Genomic DNA, 19,016 nt, shown 5'->3' with positions numbered 1-19,016 from the left:
CAAAAAGATCTCCCAGTGTCTCCTCTTAGTTTAATAGAAGGCTCTCTAACATCAATAAACTATATAGAATAAGAACAACTATGAGAATTATCAGGTAAGAATTACATTTACAGTCCAGTCCATCTGTGTCTGCTGTGGTTGAAAACTAGATAGTTAGAGTCTCATATATAAGCTTAAGTTTTTTAGGACTTAAAATCCTCGAGCTGACGCGATGGCTCAGCTTAGCAGATAAGAGCACTGGCTGCTTTTCCAGAGGTCCAGAGCTCAATTCCCAGCTACCACATGGTGGCTCACAACCATCTGTAATGGGATCTGATGCCCTCTTCTGATATGTCTGAAGACAGCAATAGTGTACTCACGCACATGAAATAAATTCTTTAAAAACAAAACCAAAAACCTCTCCGGTTCCCAGAATTCCAAGAGGCAACGGACACTCAAGGGCTTAGGGTTCTTTAAAGGGCCAGGCATGCAAAATGAATCACACTACAAAGTAGCAAAATCCAGCTACATATCTGTCTTCCTCTCTCCCTGGATCCAGTAAAATTGATAGGGATTTTGTCCAAAGCTTCTCTTTGAGCTCAATACAGACAGAAGGAGGTATGTTGAAGGATTCTGGCTCTGTGAAAGATTGTAAAACCTCAGAATAACAAAGCATTATCTATCTCTGAGTTAATATTTTGCACCCTGCCCAACAGTATTTTAGGTCTTTTTGCTGTTTGTTTGAGACATGTCTCCCTTCCTATGTAGTACGACTGTCCTGGATCTCACTATGGAGACCAGGCTGCTGTGCTTCAACTCCTGCCTCTGTTTCCCAAGTGTTGCGATTAAAATTGTATACCACCAGACCCAGCTAATTTTATGGAATATGACTTAAAAGAAAAAAAATCCTAAGAAAAATAGGATAAAGTTAGAATGCAAAGTTTTACATATATATTCTTTTAAAGTACATCTACTGTTATGTTCTGTTTTTAAGACAGAGTTTCTATGTGTAGCCTTGGCTGCCCTGGAACTTCCTGTAGACCAGGCTATCCTCAAAGTCATAAAGATTCCTGTGCCTCTGCCTCTCGGGTGCTGGGTTTAAAGGCATGTGTCACCACTACTCAGGCAAAACTATTTACTGTTATAGCACTTACATTTTTGTTAGGATTTATTTGAGTCCCGGTGGCATAAAGGTAGGGTCAAAGAGTAGGGTTAAGGAAGACAGTTGATGCAGGAAGAAGGAAGATTGTGTAGGGTTAAAGAAAAGAAAAGAGGTTGAGAAAATAACACAGTTGAAAGTGAATTAAGCTAGGAATGAGAAGACAGTTGGTGACCATTAAGCCAATGAAAAGCTGAGCAAAGCCAGAGAAGATATTTTTAAAAGACAGGAGAATAGCCCACAAAGAACCCACACAAAGGGGCAAAAAGTAATAAAGTAAGCTACATAGGTACAAAAATAAATTCTGTTTTGCAACTCAGAACTCATTGCTCAGTATGGGTTTTGATACATTCAAGAAAAACAATGGCATACAAGATGGCACACAGGCCAGCTCAGATGGGATGATGGGTTGATGCTTATCTTGAACACGAGGTCATAGTCGAAGGTGCTTGTAAATGGATGTTTGCTTCCGTGTAACACTGGCTTCTCCTACCTACAGATTGGTATTCTGAGTGAGTTAGGAAAGATATAAACTGAACTTATATAAAAAGATATAAGAAACCAAGAGGAAGATTTACTTTAAAATGATTCCTAGAGTAAATTTAAAAAATAAAAAATAAAAGAGAGAGCCAGAGAGTGTGGCGGGCCTAACGTCTCGCCAGCGAAAAGGATGCGTGGCAACAGGATTCTCCTGCGAACAACCTTTATTGTACAGTACTCTTGAGCAGAGGACCACGTGGAAGAAAAGTGCACTGCTTATATATGCCCAAGAGACTCGTGTCGCTAACTGATTGGTGCGCCCTCCAGTATCTCATTAGCATGCCCCGAGATCGGGCTGTGACATGCGTGGTACATGCACACTACGTCCCTCGGGCTGGACAACAGCTCTGTTTGCTGAATCATCGGCAGGAAGCCGGCGCCATATTTGGGTGCAGCACAAAGGCTACCAAAAAGAGAGTTTTCGGTGGGGAGATTTAAAGTTGTCATAAGTATGTCTTTATTGCAAAGAGAGATAAAATAATAAAGGGTAAGTAAGACAACTGAATTAAGTGTCTTTCTTTGAGAACGGGTTATTTTCAGGAATCTTTTTGTCTTTTTGTTTTGAGTCAAGGGTTCTCTGTGTATCCCTTGACTGTTCAGGAACTTTGTAGTCCAGGTTGGCCTCTAACTCAGAGATCTGCCTGCCTCTGCCTCCCAAGTGCTGAGATTAGCCCAGTTGGTTTCCAAAAATCTTTTTTTTTTTTTTTTTTTTTTTTAAAGTAGGGAGCACCACCAAGCCTAGCATTGGGATTTCTTTTCTTTCTTTCTTTCTTTTTTTTTTTTTTTTTTTAAGATTATTTGTTTTATGTAAATACCCTGTATACTGTTATTATCTTAAGCTCACAACCAGATCTGAGGGCATCAGATCTGGTTGTGAGCCACCATGTGGTTGCTGAGAGTTGAACTCAGGACCTCTGGAAGAGCAGCCAGTGCTCTTAACTGCTGAGCCATCTCTCCAGTCCGGTTTCTAGAAATCTTATATGTGATGTGAGTGATCTTTATGGACCACGAAGGACTCACATGTGAAATTCCTTAAATAAAAATTTATTGACTTAAAAATTGCTTTTAGGTTATTCAAATTCTGTTTTATTTTTTCTCTTTTTATTACATTGTGGGTTAATCATGGGTTCTTCTAACAATATCTTCTCTAGCTCAGGACAGTTTCTTCAGGCTAAACTGTCACCAACTGTCTTCTTTTCTAACCATACTCTCTGATCCTATTCTTCCGTTTCCTTAGAATCTCCACATTCCTCCCCTTGATGGTACTTCCTCTCTGCTAGTCTCTGTTATCTGTTTATATCCTCTCCTGTTCCCAAGGGGCAACAGTCACTGAAGGGCATAGTGTCCTTTAAAGGGTCAGACACATAAATCATACTATATTTCTTCCATTCACTTTGTATGAACCCTTTAACGTGGCTATTCTGAGTGTCAAGATTTTTGTGAAACAGTAGATCTATCAGCTCCTGTATCCACCAAGCCTATTCAAAGTCATTTACTTGCAACTTTAATTTTGGCCTCTGATCCAGAGTATGTTTTCCAGTTCTTTCAAACCCCCCCCTTTTTTTTTTTAACTGAAGCAGTATAAAATGAATTATAAATTCTTGCTATCCCACATGAAAGACAGTCCTGGTGTTTTAATTATGAGCTATAAGCCTAGATTGGGGAGGTTTTGGAGCTATTCTAACTTACACCTCAGCCAAATGACCCTTTTCACTTGCTGTTTCTCCTGGCCACCTGCTCATGGTCCATCTCCTCTCATGACAGTCTTCTCCTTCCTCTATCTCCTTTCTCCTTCTCATCTCTTCAGAGACCCCCTCACTTGCTTCTCAAGTTCTGCCTTTCTCTCCCTACTGCTCAATCACAGGCTCTAACCTTTTATTAACCCGTTGTCTTTAAATTTGAGAGTAGAGTTTACATAGCATCATTTGGTATGTATGTATGTAAAGATCTCAGGGGCAACCAGATCTTGGGGTACAGAATTCAGCATATGAATATGTAGCAGCTCCAGACCAAGTCCCAAAGAACAGCTTTGCCTTTGTTGTGTTGGGGGATGGTTTTGTGCACTGCGAATTCAGATGCTGATTACTCTGCCCAGAGATCTGGACATCGACATTGTCCGGCATCTCCTGTCTCAGTGCTGTGTAAAAATTGTTTTCAGTCATCTCTGATTGGTTAATAGAGCTGATCTGCCAACAGCTGGGCAGGAGAGGAGGAGGCAGGATTTCTGAACCTAGTGAGAGGATCTCTGAAGGAGACCAGAGAAAAAGAATCATGGTGAGCATTCACTATGAGCACGTCACCAGAGGAGTTGCCATGAGGGTATCAATGGAGCAGGAGCAGCCAGGGCAAGACTAAATTGGCAAGTAACAGGACACATGGCTGGGTAGGCAGCCATAGATGGATTAGAATAGATGAATGTCTATCACCCATGTTCAGTGCAAAAGCCTTTTAATAAATATAAGGTCTTGTGTCTTTATTTGGGAGCTAGAGCAGGCATAGACAATCCTGAATTAATTTTATATTTGATGCCCAATATGGGGCAAACTTCCCTACTGTCTCTGCCTCCCAAGTCCCACCGTGTGACACCCAATATGGGGCTAGCCATGACTATAGTAAAAGACTTACAACAGTAGGAGAGATTTGGCTTGAGCTGGTAAACAGCAGCCCTGCCCAGGGTGTCGGTGGGTGTTGGAAAATCAGGGGAAGGAAGGTCAGTCTAAGGCCAGAGTTAGGTGCAGGGCTACACTTCCTCTTCCCTGTGAGTGAACAGGCGGGTCACAGGAAGCAGAAGCTAGGCACACACAGAGAGAGCATGCAGAAGAAATCTGGGCCAAACTTCTGTTCAGGTTAAAAAAATGTTTAAATTTGTGATTAAATGATGAAGAATGAGAGAGACTGAGTATAAAACAATACAGGCTGCTATAATTTGAAATTAATAAAACAAAAATATACAGAGTTAAATATTTTTTAAAAATTTCCTAGGGCTGGAGGGATGGCTCAGTGGTTAAGAGCACCGACTGACTTCCAGAGGTCCTGAGTGCAAGTCCCAGCAACAACATGGTGACTCATAACCATCTGTATGAAATCTGATGCCCTCTTCTGGTGTGTCTGAAGACAGCTACAGTGTACTTATATATAATAAATAAATCTTTTAAAAAATTCCCTAGAGGAAAGAATTTAGAGAAAATTAAATATGAAAGTATTAAGTTTAGAAAGTGGTAAGAGAGAAATAAATAAATGCACACAGAAAAGAGTCTCCAAAGGAAGGAAAGAAAAATTCTCTAAAGAAAAAAAAAGGTAAAATAAATAGAAATGTTTTAAAAGATGCATAGATGCTAAAAAGAAAAACCTGAACATAGTCATAGAAATACTGAAATTAAATATAAAAACATAAAGTGTCTGAAGAAAGGAGAATAAAAGAAATAAAGTATCCAAAGGGAAGAGAGAAATAAAAACAACGTTTCCAAAAATGGAGGGAGTTAAAGAGATTAAAACAAAAACTTTCCATGGTAAAAATGAAAAAAAAAAACATATGAATGAGGAAAAGGGTACATGGATGACTGTCAACATAAAAATAATTATATGTGTAGCAATGATTGCAGTTTTATACATCCTCTTTAAGACAGATCAAAATAAAGCAGACTTGGAGAAAGCGTAGACTGAAAATTGAATGCTAGAATCAAGGCAATAGAAAAGAAAGTAGAGGACTCTTTAAAATAGAATAAAGAATCTTTGGAAGAATCCAAATAGGAACCTATAATGAGAGCAAAAATGGTAGTTTCAGATGAGAAAAATCCACAAAGGCTTGAGGAATTAGAATGTTAACTGAGAGATACAATGTACTGAGTTTAAAAAATTAGATTCTGCTTAATGAAGCCACCTTATCTCAGTGTCATACAATAGCTTATGTTTTCATTTTGTAGAGTTTGAAATTTTAAAATATGTGCCTTTGTTACATCATACAATTGATATTCAAGATTTCAACAGGTTTTTGCCTTGAGTTCTGAAAAGGTTGATTCTGAGATTGTACATTTATTAGAGGTGATGGCTACCTTGGAAATGCCTTTACAGATTAAAGTGGATAATGCTTCCACACATGGGCTACAGATATATCTCAATCCTACAGGTAAAGCAATTGTAGAGAGATCAAACAGAACCTTAAAGGAAATATTCATAGAACAGAAGCGGGTATGGGATCTCCCAGAGATAAAGTAAAATTTTATTGACTTTAAATTTTTAAGATATCACTAAGACAGATATCACATCTGCCTTAGCTTCAGAATGGAAGGAAGGAAATGTGCTGCAGTGGGGAAGAGGTTTTGTCTTTGTTTCAACAGGAGAAGAAAAGCTAGGTATCCCATCAAAATTAATAAAAAATAGATTTGATAGGGGTGACCTCTGAAAATCCTGACTACAGAAATAAAGGAAGAATCCAAGAACAACAACAAGTGACATGAATGCCAATCTAAAGTGGAAACTTCTAGTTTCTTTGGAAAGTCCATTATGTCAAATGATGTTTTGCTGGGGCACAGAGATGAAAGGATGTCTCGCTAAAGCAGACATGGGAAAGGATGTGTGAAGAAGGAGCATAAATATGACCCCACAGACAGTAGGAGATGGAGCACTGACTGGGTTTGTCCCACCTCACTATTCTTCAATAACAATATGCATGTATTAGTTAGCCTTTATATAGCGAGGTTGAGCTTCCTTTGTGGTAATGCCACCACTGAGAGACTCACCAAAGAACTGCTCACCTGGTTCCTGTGGTAGCTTGCTGCTTTCAAGGCTTTGCTTCAGGCTGGTTGGTTAGCCTTTCAGTTTCTTCTAGATTTGTAGATTGTCCTGAAGCTGTTTGTATTTTAATGTTAATTACACTTCCCCAAGAAGGGCTGGCTGTAACTCCAACTGAACCTTCCCATTTTAATTAGTTAAAAAAAAAAAAAAAAAAAAAAAAAAAAGGAAAGCCAGTGACTGGGTGGGGCAAGGGAAGTAGAGAGGGCTGAGAGGTCTGAAAAGGTCAGGGGTCAGAGGTTAGAGATTGTGGCAACGTGGAGCTTCTCAAGGACCAGCTGGGCCCAGGTTAGATTTATTGGCATTAAAAAGCTATGAACATTAAGGATTTTACAGGTCTAATATCTCATATAGAAGGGCAGTTTGTATCTGTCTATTTGATGCAATCTTGTTGTGTAGAGGATTTGTGGATAGAGAATTGAATATATAAACCTGTATGAAAAGCTATGAGGCTTTAGAGTTGTGTTTGTGTGGGATTTTGGGGTACAGAAATACCCCAGGACAGAGGCGAAGAACAGGTGGTAGAAAACCGCCAAGGGAAGGGAGTTTCGTGGACGAGCTGGGCCATGTTGGCAGTTCACACTGGGCTCCAGAGGTGCGTGGGGCTCCACATCAGGGTCGGACCTGAGGAGTGAGACCTCAGGACCGGTAAAGAGATAAACCGATTATATTTTTTAATATTTACTGCAACAAGGATTGATCTCCCTGGTTCATGTGTGGTCTCTGCCTGCTGAGAGGACTGGTCTGTAGCTGCTGATTTGTATTTGCCATTTGCTACTGCCAAAGAAGATGGAGCCCAACCCCAAATAACTATTGCTAAACAGGTCCACCTTCCCCACATCCTAATAACTTTTCTTTTTCATTGTAGCTGGTGGGTAATGCGTAAGAGAGGTTGAACATTTACCTATACTAATTCCTCTAGGGAACAGCTCTGAGATTGACTGAGATATGAAAATGTCTCCAGCCAGGACTCCAGCTAAGCATAGCCAATAAATCCTAATGGCTACAGAGTCCTCAGGATTTATCATAAATAGCAATTCATATTAGTTTGGTCATACAGCCCAAAGTAACTTATAAAAAAAGACAGATGCTTTATCTGCTCAAAGGGCAGAGAATCACCATTTGCTAATCTGTGCAGTAATGTATATTACCTTTGAGAATTTATATGTGCAATCTCAGAATCATTCTTTTCAGAATTCAAGGCAAACACCCATTGGGATTCTGAATATGTAGCAATAGTATGACATATCAACCTGTGTACATGTTTTACATTTCAACTACAAAGTTAGACACAAAAGCTTTTGTATGACAGTGTTCTAAGGTGGCATCAAATGTAATATGTACCCTTAATTTAGTGTATAGATCTGTTACAGTAAATATTTAATAAAAAACTGGTTCAACTCTTTATCAGCCCTGCAGCCTCACTCCGAGGGTGCCACTTAATATGGAGCCAGATACATGGACTCTGTCAGTTGGTTCAAGCCGCCCCTGCAGTCTCACTTCGTCTGCGTGACTGCCTCTGTCCCGGGTGGTCACTCTCTCTTTCTCTTTTAAATTTTATTTTTATTTATTATGTAAGTACACTGTAGCTGTCTTCAGACACACCAGAAGAGGGCATCAGATCTCAGAATAGATGGTTGTGAGCTACCATGTGGTTGCTGGGATTTGAACTCAGGACCTCTGGAAGAGCAGTTAGTGCTCTTAACCACTGAGCCATCTCTCCAGCCCTCATGGGGTGGTCTCTTAAAGAAGCTGTGAGCACCCGGCCTCCATGAGAAACTCTGGTCGTTAGGGAAACATTTTTCCTACCTTTCACCCTGGACTTTTCCTAATACCTGAATTGTTTGTTTAAGCATGGATTCTGTGCCAGATGCTAGGCAGTAAATGTAAGGGTGGACTGTTGGGAGTTGGTTTGGCACTTCTATGCATTCAGATGTTAGATACAGGCCCCCAGATCTGGTTGCCCCTGACAATCAGATCTTTACATACATCAAGTGATGCTACTTAAAACTATTGGTTAAAATAGGGCGGCTACAGTCAATTACTGGGGAAATAGAAATAGGTGATGTTTCATTTACTGGGCTGGGAATTGAAGGTAGGAACTATGTGGAGGAGAGTGGACGAAAGTGAAGGGAGTGGAGGAAGATGATGGAGAAAACAGGAGGTCTCCATTAGATGTGATGGACAAGGAGCACTTGTCCTAGTGAAATGCTCCAGACTCACACAGCAAACATTCGGGTAACTAAGCTGGGAAGTAAACAGTCTAGTGAACAGAAATATAGATTAGGGGCAATCCCTCAGTAATTGTGCAAAGTTAATAAATCATAGTCTGAGCCTTATTCGTTTGGAAGCTAGACAGTGATAGAAATAATTAATTTACATTAGGCCTTTTTATGCCCATGCTTGCTCCCAAATAATGACACAGAGACCTTTTTATTTATTAATGAATGCCTAGGTCTTAAGCTAGGCTTGCTCTCAACTAACTCATAACTCAATTATCTCACTTATACTAGTCTAAGTTTTTCCATGTGAGTGGTTACCTTTCCTCATCTTGGTGATAAATCTCATATATCAATAACCTTTCCAGAGTTGCTTTCTCTGTCTGGAAGTCTGACCTTACTATTCTTTCCAACTTTTGCTATAGACCACAGTGTAGGCATAATGTTCTTACCAACTATGTAAAGATCATCCTTGTATTATTCAAATGCTAATTTCTCTGCCCCCATATCTGGTTGCAATCCTTATACCAAGACTCTGTCTCACTGCTGTGTAAACGTTACTCCCAACTATTCCCTCATTGGTCAATAAAGCTAGCTGGTCAGCCAATGACTGAGCAGGGGAGAGAATAGGGCTGGACTTCCTCTCTGCCATGTGAGGAAGTGGGGAATAGCCATGGAAAGAGTTCAGGATAAACCATATAAAAAGACCTAGAGAAGAGAAAGCCATAAAATGCAGGCATCTCAGGGATTTTGACAGGGAGTTAGCCAGATTACCATAGAAGATTAAAATAGATGAATAGGTCTCAGTTGTGCCCTTAAAAGCTTGTTGAATACAAGTAATAGTGCAGTCCTGTTATGGTTTGCATATACTTGGCCCAGGGAGTGGCACTAGTAGAAGGTGTGCCCTTACTGGAGGAAGTGTGTCACTCTGGGGGTGGGCTTGGAGACACTCCTCCTAGCTGCTTGAGGATGCTCAGTCTGTTCCTGGCCTCCTTTGGATGAAGATGTAGAACTCTCAGCTCTTCCTGCACCATGCCTGCCTGGATGCTGCCATGTTCTCGCCTTGATGATAATGGACTGGACCACTGAACCTGTAATCCAGCCTCAATTAAATGTTGTCATTTATAAGAGTTGCCTTGGTCATGGTGTCTGTTCACAGCAATAAAACACTAAGAAGTCCCAATTATTTGGAGGCTAGCTGGGTTAAGAGAAAAACTGCAACACTTATTTTAAAAGCCACTAACACTATAGGCTTTTTATTTTAACCAATCTGAAGGTGCTTTAGGCATGCAAGGAAGGGCAGAGACACATCTTCTCACAGTGTATAAAAGATCACTCTAACAGTACCCAACAAGATTATTGGCTACAAAAGGGCATTCCTGTCTCAGCCTATCTCAGAGCTGTCCCCTGGTAGAGGGGTCAGCATATATGTCACCTGTTATGTTGTTGTTGTTCTTGGTTTTGTTCTCCATGTCTGCAGCTAAGAGTTTTATGTCATCCCTGGTCAGATTTAGTCTTTATTAACTTAGAAGGAATCCACAGCATTTCTTTTTGTGTTGAAACAAAGACATAACCTCTCCCCTGATGCAACACATTTCTTAACCTCTATTCTGAGATGATCACATATATAGGCTGAATTAATTTGGCAGTATTTATTTATTTATTTATTTATTTATTTAATATAAGTACACTGTAGCTATCTTCAGACACACCAGGAGAGGGCACCAGATCTTATTACAGATGGTTGTGAGCCACCACATGGTTGCTGGGATTTGAACTCAGGACCTCTTAACTGCTGAGCCATCTCTCCACCCCTCAGCAGTACTTTCTGAAATCCATTTTTTTTTCCCCCCAGCAACCTGTCTGATTGACATTTGAAATTTTTACCCCTTCTGTTCTATGAGCATTTCCTTTCAAGTTAAGTTAGATCTTTTTACAATTGCTTGGCCTGTATGACTGTAAGATATATCTGTAACATGCTTTATGCCATAATATCTAAAAAAAATTGTTTTATTTTACTTGATATACACGTTGGAGTATTGTTAGCTTTAATCTACCAAGGCATCTCCAAGATAGCTATTACCTATCTACCTATATTACATAATAAATATGCCATTTTGGAATCATCCTTTTCACAGTGTAAGAAAGAAGCCCCTTGACATCCTGAATACATATGATGCATTACCACATGTGCATACTTTAAAACCTCAAACACTACAAAATGAAACACATAAATTATTGTAGGACATTGCTCTAAAATGGCATTAAACATAATCTGTAGTCTTAATTTAAAATATTGCATCTTGGGGACTGGAGAGATAGTTCAGTGGTTAGGAGCACTGGCTGCTCTTCCATAGGTTCTGAGTTCAAATCCCAGCAACCACATGGTGGCTCCCAACCATCTGTAATGAGGTCAGGTGCCTTCTGGAGTGCCCAAGGACATCTACAGTGTACTTATAAATCAATAGAGACTATTGCGTCTCTAAGGGCTGCCACTCTGCAATCTCATCACAAGATGGCACCGTAGGCTTTAGATTGGATTCCTCTGACTTTTTTTTTTTTTTATAACTGATTCAAAGGATTGTCTAATTTGTTCTATCACTTATAACCTACTGTTCAATTTTTCAGTGGGCTCCTTATCTTAGTCTGCTTTAATATGATGTTTCTTAAAAGTATATATATAAAGTTGCAATCATTACTGAAAAGATAATTATTTGTATGATGGTAACCAAAATAAAATTAAATTGAATCCAAGTGCCCAGTCATGGTAGTCTCCATTTTTCAAAACAAAATATTTTCTTTTTAATCTCTTTAACTCTCTCCTTCCTTCAGAGACTTTACTTCATTATTTTCAAACTTATACATGAACAGTTCAGAGAGGTTAGGGGGCTTTTCAGTCCCACTGTGGCTCTGTGAAAATGTCCCATCTGCCCTTTTGTGCATCTGCAGGATCCTCAGGCCAATACATGTAGATGGCAGCTGGCTCTGTCCAACTCTGCTTGGTCTAGCAGGCCGCCCTTGCCAGTTTTCCTGGGCACCAGTTGGGAGCCACGCCAACCTGCTCTAGCTCTGGGCTTAGTTTGTATGCTGTGGTTCAACAGCAAACACAGGCCATATCTGGGGGCTCTGTCCCAGCTCTGGGAAGTTACTCACCCGAGAGGCCATGCACTGAAGCTCTGGTTCCCCACTTCTCACCTCCTCCTACTCACAGGCCTCCATTAGCTCCACCTTAAAGGGAATTAACCCCCCCCCCTTTTTAGGAAATTGCACCCAGCTCTGGGAAATGCTTGTTCCCCACCTTCCCTCCAGAATATCTCTCAGGCCCCACCCCCATATTCGCTGCACCAGACTGTCTTGAACCACCAGCTTCCAATAATGACACAGAGAATTATTTTTACTTACGAAAACGTAGGCCTTATAGCTTAGGCTTGTTCCCAATTAGGTTGTATAACTTAACCCATTTATGCTAACCCACTTCTGCCATGTGGCTCATTCTACTTCAGTCTGGGCAACTGTGCATTCCATTCCTCATGTCCGGTTGGCCAAACCTCCCACACCTGATTCTTTCCCAGTTTCCTTTCTCTGCCTGGAAGTCCTATCTTTCCTCTCTGCCTCAGCTATAGCCAGATCTTTATTAAACCAATTGATGAGAAAGTGCTTTAGGCAGGAAAGAAGAGACTGAGATACACCTCCCCACAATGTACAAAAAGATTTTCCCAACAACTACTAGAAATGCTGTTGATTTTGTAACCGAGGAATGCTTGTCCTCAAAAGGTGCTGTGGGTTTAACTCTGCCTCCTGAAATGGGTGGGCTGTCTCATCTGACCATCCTCCTGGGGGTTTTTTCTTTGTGTTTTGTTTTTGTTTTTGGACTTAACTGCCCTTCCTTCTTTCTACCTGGGGGAAACTCCCTCTCTCTGGTTCTTCACTGGGAATGAATCTATTTGTTCTGTCCCCCCCCTTTTAATACCAAGTTTTTTTTTTTTAATTTCACCCGCATTTTGTCCAATTGCTCAGATAGTCTTTTATAAACAAAATACCCCAGAATGAGGAAAAGCAGCAGCAGCAGCAGCAGCAGCAGCAGAAGAAGAAGAAGAAGAAGAAGAAGAAGAAGAAGAAGAAGAAGAAAGTAGAAGATAAAATCCTGGGAAGCATGTCCCATCAACAGCCTCAGCAAACACCCTGTTGGCTTTTAAAACAAGGTATTTATCTGTTCCTCCTTTTCCACCCTCCCTCTACTGTACTTAAAACCAAGACTCCCCTGCTGCTGGGCCACATTGATGGCCATTTGTCTTTTTTTTTTTTTTTTTTTTTTTTTTTTTTTTTATGTGTGAGTATGAAAGAAGTGAGAAATTCTCTACCCCTCACCCATGCGGAAACTATGGCCCAGCCCGGCCCACCCTGCCTTGGCCTAAGGGACTTCCTTAAGTAAACTATTCTCAGGAGAATCATAAAATGTGCTGACAGATAGCCATCTGGCCTTCTAGAGAGTCCTAGTTAGGGTCCTGACTCATATGCTCACTAACCAATCAGTTTAAAGGTTAGTATGCTTAGCCAATGAATTTAAATTATAACCTTGCTGATGTAACCTATACCCTAAAAAGTATAAAAACTGTAACTGTCTTTCCAGGTCCCCTCTCCTCTGGATGTAGGCCACCCCAGTGCACTGGACAAATAAACCTCTTGCTTTAATTGCTGATCTCTTGTCTCATTCCTGGGAGCCTCAAATAGATAAGACTCAATTTGGGTCTTACAAGTACTGTTGCTGTCTTCAGACACACCAGAAGAGGGCATTGGAACCCATCACAGATGGTTGTGAGCCACCATGTGGTTGCTGGGGATTGAACTCAGGACCTCTGGAAGAACAGTCAGTGTTCTTAACTGCTGAGCCAGCTCTCTAGCCCTCCACTTGTCTTAATGTTTCTGCAATTTGCTACTTTTTTTTTTTAAATTTACTACTTTGTTTGTGGGTTCTTCTCCTGTCTCCTAACAATACCTTTCCTAGCTCAGCTCACCTTCTATCTTAGTTGTCAGCAGCTGTCTTTTCAAACCCTGCTCTCTGACTCTATTCTTCTGTCTCCTGAAACCTCCTCAGTTCCACTCCTGAATCTTGCTCCTTTGCTGTCAGCATGTGCAACCTCCCCCCTCACAAACCCCCATTCTCAGAATTCCAAGATGCAACCAATTCTGAAGGGCATAGGGTCCTTTAAAGAGCCAAATAAGATGTTTTGCTACATGATTGGGCATGACTATCACAGACCTTTAATCCAGCACTCAGCTGAAGGCAGGCAGTTAAGGCCAGAGAGGTTTAAATAGTTAATTCAAGGCGAGTCAGGGTTACATACTGAGACCCTGTCTCAAGGAGAAAAGCACTTTTGGGTAGGTAATACATGCTAGATTAAAATTTAAAAGGTATAAAGAAAAACACAGCAAACCATATGGCCCCCTACCATTTCTTGGCAACCTAAATCAGGTCCTTAGTGAGCATTGTTTGTTTTCACTGAGCTTGGTGGGGACAGAACCTGATGAATAGCAGCCACTGCTCCATTGCTGTGTGTTCCAGCCCCAGGCCTTGCTTATTGTAATTCCTGAGTAGGTCTCACCAAGTTGCTCAGACCTTGAGAGCCTCCCATCTCAGTTTCCTGAGTATGGGGGATTGATTATTGGCCTGTTCTATCTGGACCCGTATGCCAGTTATTTTATTGAGACAAGGTGTCTGTCTGTCTTGTACCTTAGCTTGCCTCAAACTATGTGCCAAACCCTCTTTCTTCCCGCCTCCTAAGTGCCAAGACAATGTGCCTTTCTTCATTTCTTCTATCAAGCCAACTATATCTAACACTAATTTTCTTTTGGTTTATCTAGGTGACACATACCCTTTCATCCCAGAAATAGGGAGCCAGAGTCAGGTGGATTTTGAGTTTGGGGTCAACCTGGTGCACACAGTGAGTTCCAGGCTAGGTAGGGATACATAGAAAGACCTGACTCAAAACTTACAAATAAACACTAAAACTTTTTTGGCTTGTTTTATAGTCTGTCTTTTCTCACACTGGGTGTTGAAATCAGGGTCTTGTTGACACCAGGGAAATGCTCCAGCAACTGAGCTATGTCCTCCGTCCTGCTCTAACACCTTATATACCCCGTGTTGTAGGCACAATGTTATTGTGCAGTGTGTAAAGATCAACCCTGCATTATTTAAATGCTCATTTCTGTGCCCCCATATCTGGTTGCAATTCCTATTCTGAGAATATCTTGTCTTAATGTTGTAATGTAAATATTGCTCCTTAATTATTCCCTCACTGGTCAATAAAAATGTGGATCAGCCAATGATCAGGGGAGAGAATAGCGCTGGACTATAAAAATCTGTTTTTCCTTTCAGCCCCTGCTCCCAGAATAGTGATTCTGAGACTTTTATTAATAAATGTCTAGACCAAAAGCTTTGGCTTATTTCCTAGATCATCACTTAGTTAACTTAAACTATTCTACCACTTGGTTAGTTAGCTCTCTTCAGGCCCGGCCTGCTTTTCTCCCAGTCTCCTCAGTGTTTCCCTCAAATTTCTCTAATATCTTTGTGTCTCCTTTTATTCTGTACTTTTCCAGAATCTTCTCTCTTCCTGTCAATGTCCCACCTCCTATTTTTTGTCTCAGCTCATTAGCGAATGGCTTTTTATTGACAGGTGATGCTTATAAGGATTCTCTCTATACTGAACTCCCCGTTAGCCAGGGCAGGGAGTGAGGCAAGGAGAGAGTCCAAGAGAAAGCATGAAAAAACAGCTTGAGTAGAGAAAGCCATAAAATGCAAGTATCTCTGAGATTTTGGCTGGGAGGTAGCAAGATTAGCCTAGAGGATTAAAATAGAGCAATACTGCTCAGTTGTTGTGCCATTAAATCTTGATAAATATAATAGTCCATCTCAATTATTTGGGTAAAACTGAAATACACTTATTAAAAAGCCACTAAACACTGTTACTGTTTTAAGTTATATTTTGATGTATGCCTATGTCCATGTATATGTGTGAGTGTGTATATACCATGGTGTGCATGTGGAGAATAGAGAACAATTTTCAGAAGCTGCTGGTCCAGGGAACCAATCTCAGGTCATTAGGCTTGGCAGCAACAAGTACCTTTGCCCACAGTCATCTTTATAGCCCTTATATCTTTATTAATAATGGCATCACGCTCATTTTTTCCCCTTGAGACAAGGGGACACTTGTGTGTCCCTGACTAGCATCAGCCTGCCTCTGCCTCTGGGATGCTTGGATTAAAGGTGCGTGTCATCTCACTCACTACTGTAGCAGCGTATAACCTGCAACTCCAGGTTCAGGGAATCTCTTCAGGCACCAGGAACACATGTGGTACACATACACAAATGCAGGTGAATAATTTATATTTGCCATATACACAAAATAAAAATAATTAAAAAAAATAAAACAACTAGAGTAGGAAAAGTCTTTCCCATGGGAGCAGAAGAGTGTTAATGAGAAAAAAAACTTTCTTGAAAACTGGTAAAACACCATCGGAGAGAAGGAGAGAGACACTTAATTCTAGAACCATATATAAGTGACTGTGACCTTGGAGTGTGTGAGCCATATTCATCATATAAAGTAATGGGTTTTTGTTGGCTGTGGCGCCTCATACCCTTAAATTTCAGCACTCTACAGACAGAGGCAGGCTGATCTCTGTAGTTCAAGGCCAGCCTAGTCTACAAAGTGAATTACAGGACAGCTAAAGTTATTGAGTGAGTTTCTGAGTCAAAAAAAGAAAAGAAAAAAAGAAAAAGATGGGGTTTTACCAAGACATTATAACACAAGCATACTGAATACTTTGTTCACAGTCATTTTCTCTACATCTTGTGAGTTCCTCATTCCTCCTTCTCTCCTTCCTTTTACACCAAAGTTCTACTGTCATGATATATTTATATCCAAATCTAGACTTAGCACACAAGAAAAAAAATTATTTGACTCTGCCTTTTACAAAACACAATAATCTCCAGTGCCAAATATTCATCTTCCTGCAAATGAGAGGATTTTATTCTTTTTGACTGAATAAAAGTCCATTTCCATTAGCCCTTCATCTATTGATGCACATTAGGCCAAGTCCAAAACTTAAATATTGTGGACACACAGGTATCTCCCTACTGTGCTGACTTAGATTCCTTCAGACATCAGGAGTGATTTAGCTCGATCTTAGATAACATATCTTTTACAAATATTTATGTGCATGTCTGTATGTGCACATGTGTGCAGGGGTCCTTAGAGGCCAGAAGAGTGTGCCAGATCCTCTGAAACAGTTAAAGGCAGATTTGCTCAATTGCTCGAGAATGAACACAGACACACAGACACACACACGGACACACACAGAGACACACATACACACACACACACATACACACACACACACAGTGGCACATGCCTTTAGTCCCAGAAATCAGGAGGCTGAGGCAGGTGGATCTTGATCTGGTTGTCTCAAACAAACCAAGAAACAAGAAAAACTCCTCTATACTGATTTTTTTTAAGGTAAAGTGCTCTCCCACCCTAATCACCATGAGCATTTTTTTCTTCACTACACTACACTACAACATTTGGGTTTTTTAAAAAATAAGAAACAAACAAAAACCAAAAAATAGAGTTTCTCTGTGTAGCTCTGGCTGCCCTGAGCACTTTTTCCCCAGCCTATTGGTAATAGTCATTCTATCTTGGATAAGCTTCAGACAAAAGGTTTTGCTAATGTACAGTCCAGCCACCTGAGAGGCTCAAACTCGTTCCTTTCTTTTCCTTTCCTCTTTATTTTTTCCTTTTTCCCCTCTTGTTTGAGGCAGAGTTTCTTCATGTAGACCAGGTTGTCCTCAACTCAGAGATCCATCTGTTTTCTGCCTCCTGAATATTGGGATTAAAGATATGTACCACCACTAACTGATGAAACCTTCCTCTTTTAAGTTTTCTTCCATGAAACAATGTAGCTTCCCTTTTTTCTTCTTCTTCCTTTTTCTTACAATTAACACCGAAAAAGGGGCTTTTTATTTTTGATTTTTTATGACTGGGTCTGGCTGGTTTGTTGCTCATTAAATAGATCCAAGTTTGCCTCAAATTGCATCCTTCCATTTTTTTGAGTGCTGGGATTACAAACCTGAGTAACGTTTTTATACATTGTATCTTTCCACTTGGATCGGGTTGTTACTCTATACATCTATGTAACACCTTTCTCCAAGTTTACCTAGTGACCTTTCTTTCTTCCACAATCCTAACCACACATTTTACTCCACATTTTACTCGATCCGTTACATTTGATACTTTTAACAAGTTTCCTTGATACTTTTCTCCTGTCTGTGCCTCCTCTTGGCCTATTTACTGGCTTTTCCCCCATTCCTCGAATGGACACATTCTCCTCTCTAAGGCCATTGTTCTCCTATGGCTCCAAGAACTGTCTCTACGCATACAAGTACACTTTAAATTTTATTGGTTTCAAACCACATTAACTCATATTTACTTGCCTAAAAGACATCCTGCAGCTCTCCCTTAAAACTAAAAATAGTGTAACCCAGTTATTCAAGTCAGAATACTCATGTTTCCAACGCATGTTTCCTACCTAGACATCACCACGATCTCTTCCTTAGCTTCATAATTGTTCTCTGTTCTACTTTTGTAAACCACCTTTTATATGGCAAGCAGTGATCTCTTTCCCTTCCCAGCCCCACTCCCCGGGGACTGAGCGCCAGGCCTAACTGTGCTGACACATTCTTCCACAGTGCTAACACCCTAGGGGTCTTCTTCGCTTAAATTAAGCCCAAATTGGTGTCCATCTTCAAGGCTCAAGTATGCCTCCTGCCTCAGGCTCTAGACCATCACCAACACGCCCAGAGCAGACAGGCTGGATCGGCTCTGCAATACAAATAAAATTCTTCACACCTCTGTTTAGACCCTTCAAAGCCAATTCATCTGCCCTTAGGATAAATAAATTTGCAAGGTCTTGAGTCATCGGGTCCCTCCCTATCCTCACAGACCTTTGTATTACCTTTTCCTTTAGCCATATCAGGCTGTTGGCAGCTCCAGAACATACCTGAGCCTATCCCACCTCAACCCCCAATTCAATTCTCAACAGTCTTTCACGAATCACCTGAGGCGACAGGAAATGGGAGCTCAAAAGGAAAATACTGAAGGGATGAGTTTCGAGATAATCTGAGAAGCGCAGTTTAAAGTCCGTGTTTCAGAACGTCTGGGTAACAGGAAGTTCAAAGCAAAGGTTAAATCCAGATCTTGAACTTTCACCTACGTTCACCGGGCAGTCCGACTCCGGTACTATTCCGCCCTTACGTATCATGGCTGCCAGTCCCA

The 19,016-nt window shown here is 40.7% G+C and overlaps 1 protein-coding gene across 1 annotated transcript in view; it reads right to left on the bottom strand.

Moving 5' to 3' along the window:
* The window catches only part of UFC1 (ubiquitin-fold modifier conjugating enzyme 1), a 30,256-nt gene extending 11,423 nt beyond the window's left edge, over positions 1-18,833 (bottom strand). Inside the window, exon 1 of the mRNA XM_080923711.1 lies at positions 18,799-18,833. The gene's annotated coding sequence lies outside the window, so the exon portion shown is untranslated. The remainder of the gene's footprint in view (positions 1-18,798) is intronic.
* Positions 18,834-19,016: the final 183 nt, after the last annotated feature.

Source organism: Micromys minutus (assembly GCF_963924665.1).
Source record: "Micromys minutus genome assembly, chromosome: 1".
In the NCBI taxonomy this organism is placed as follows: Eukaryota; Metazoa; Chordata; class Mammalia; order Rodentia; family Muridae; genus Micromys; species Micromys minutus.
This window is presented reverse-complemented; position numbering and strand designations above follow the sequence as displayed.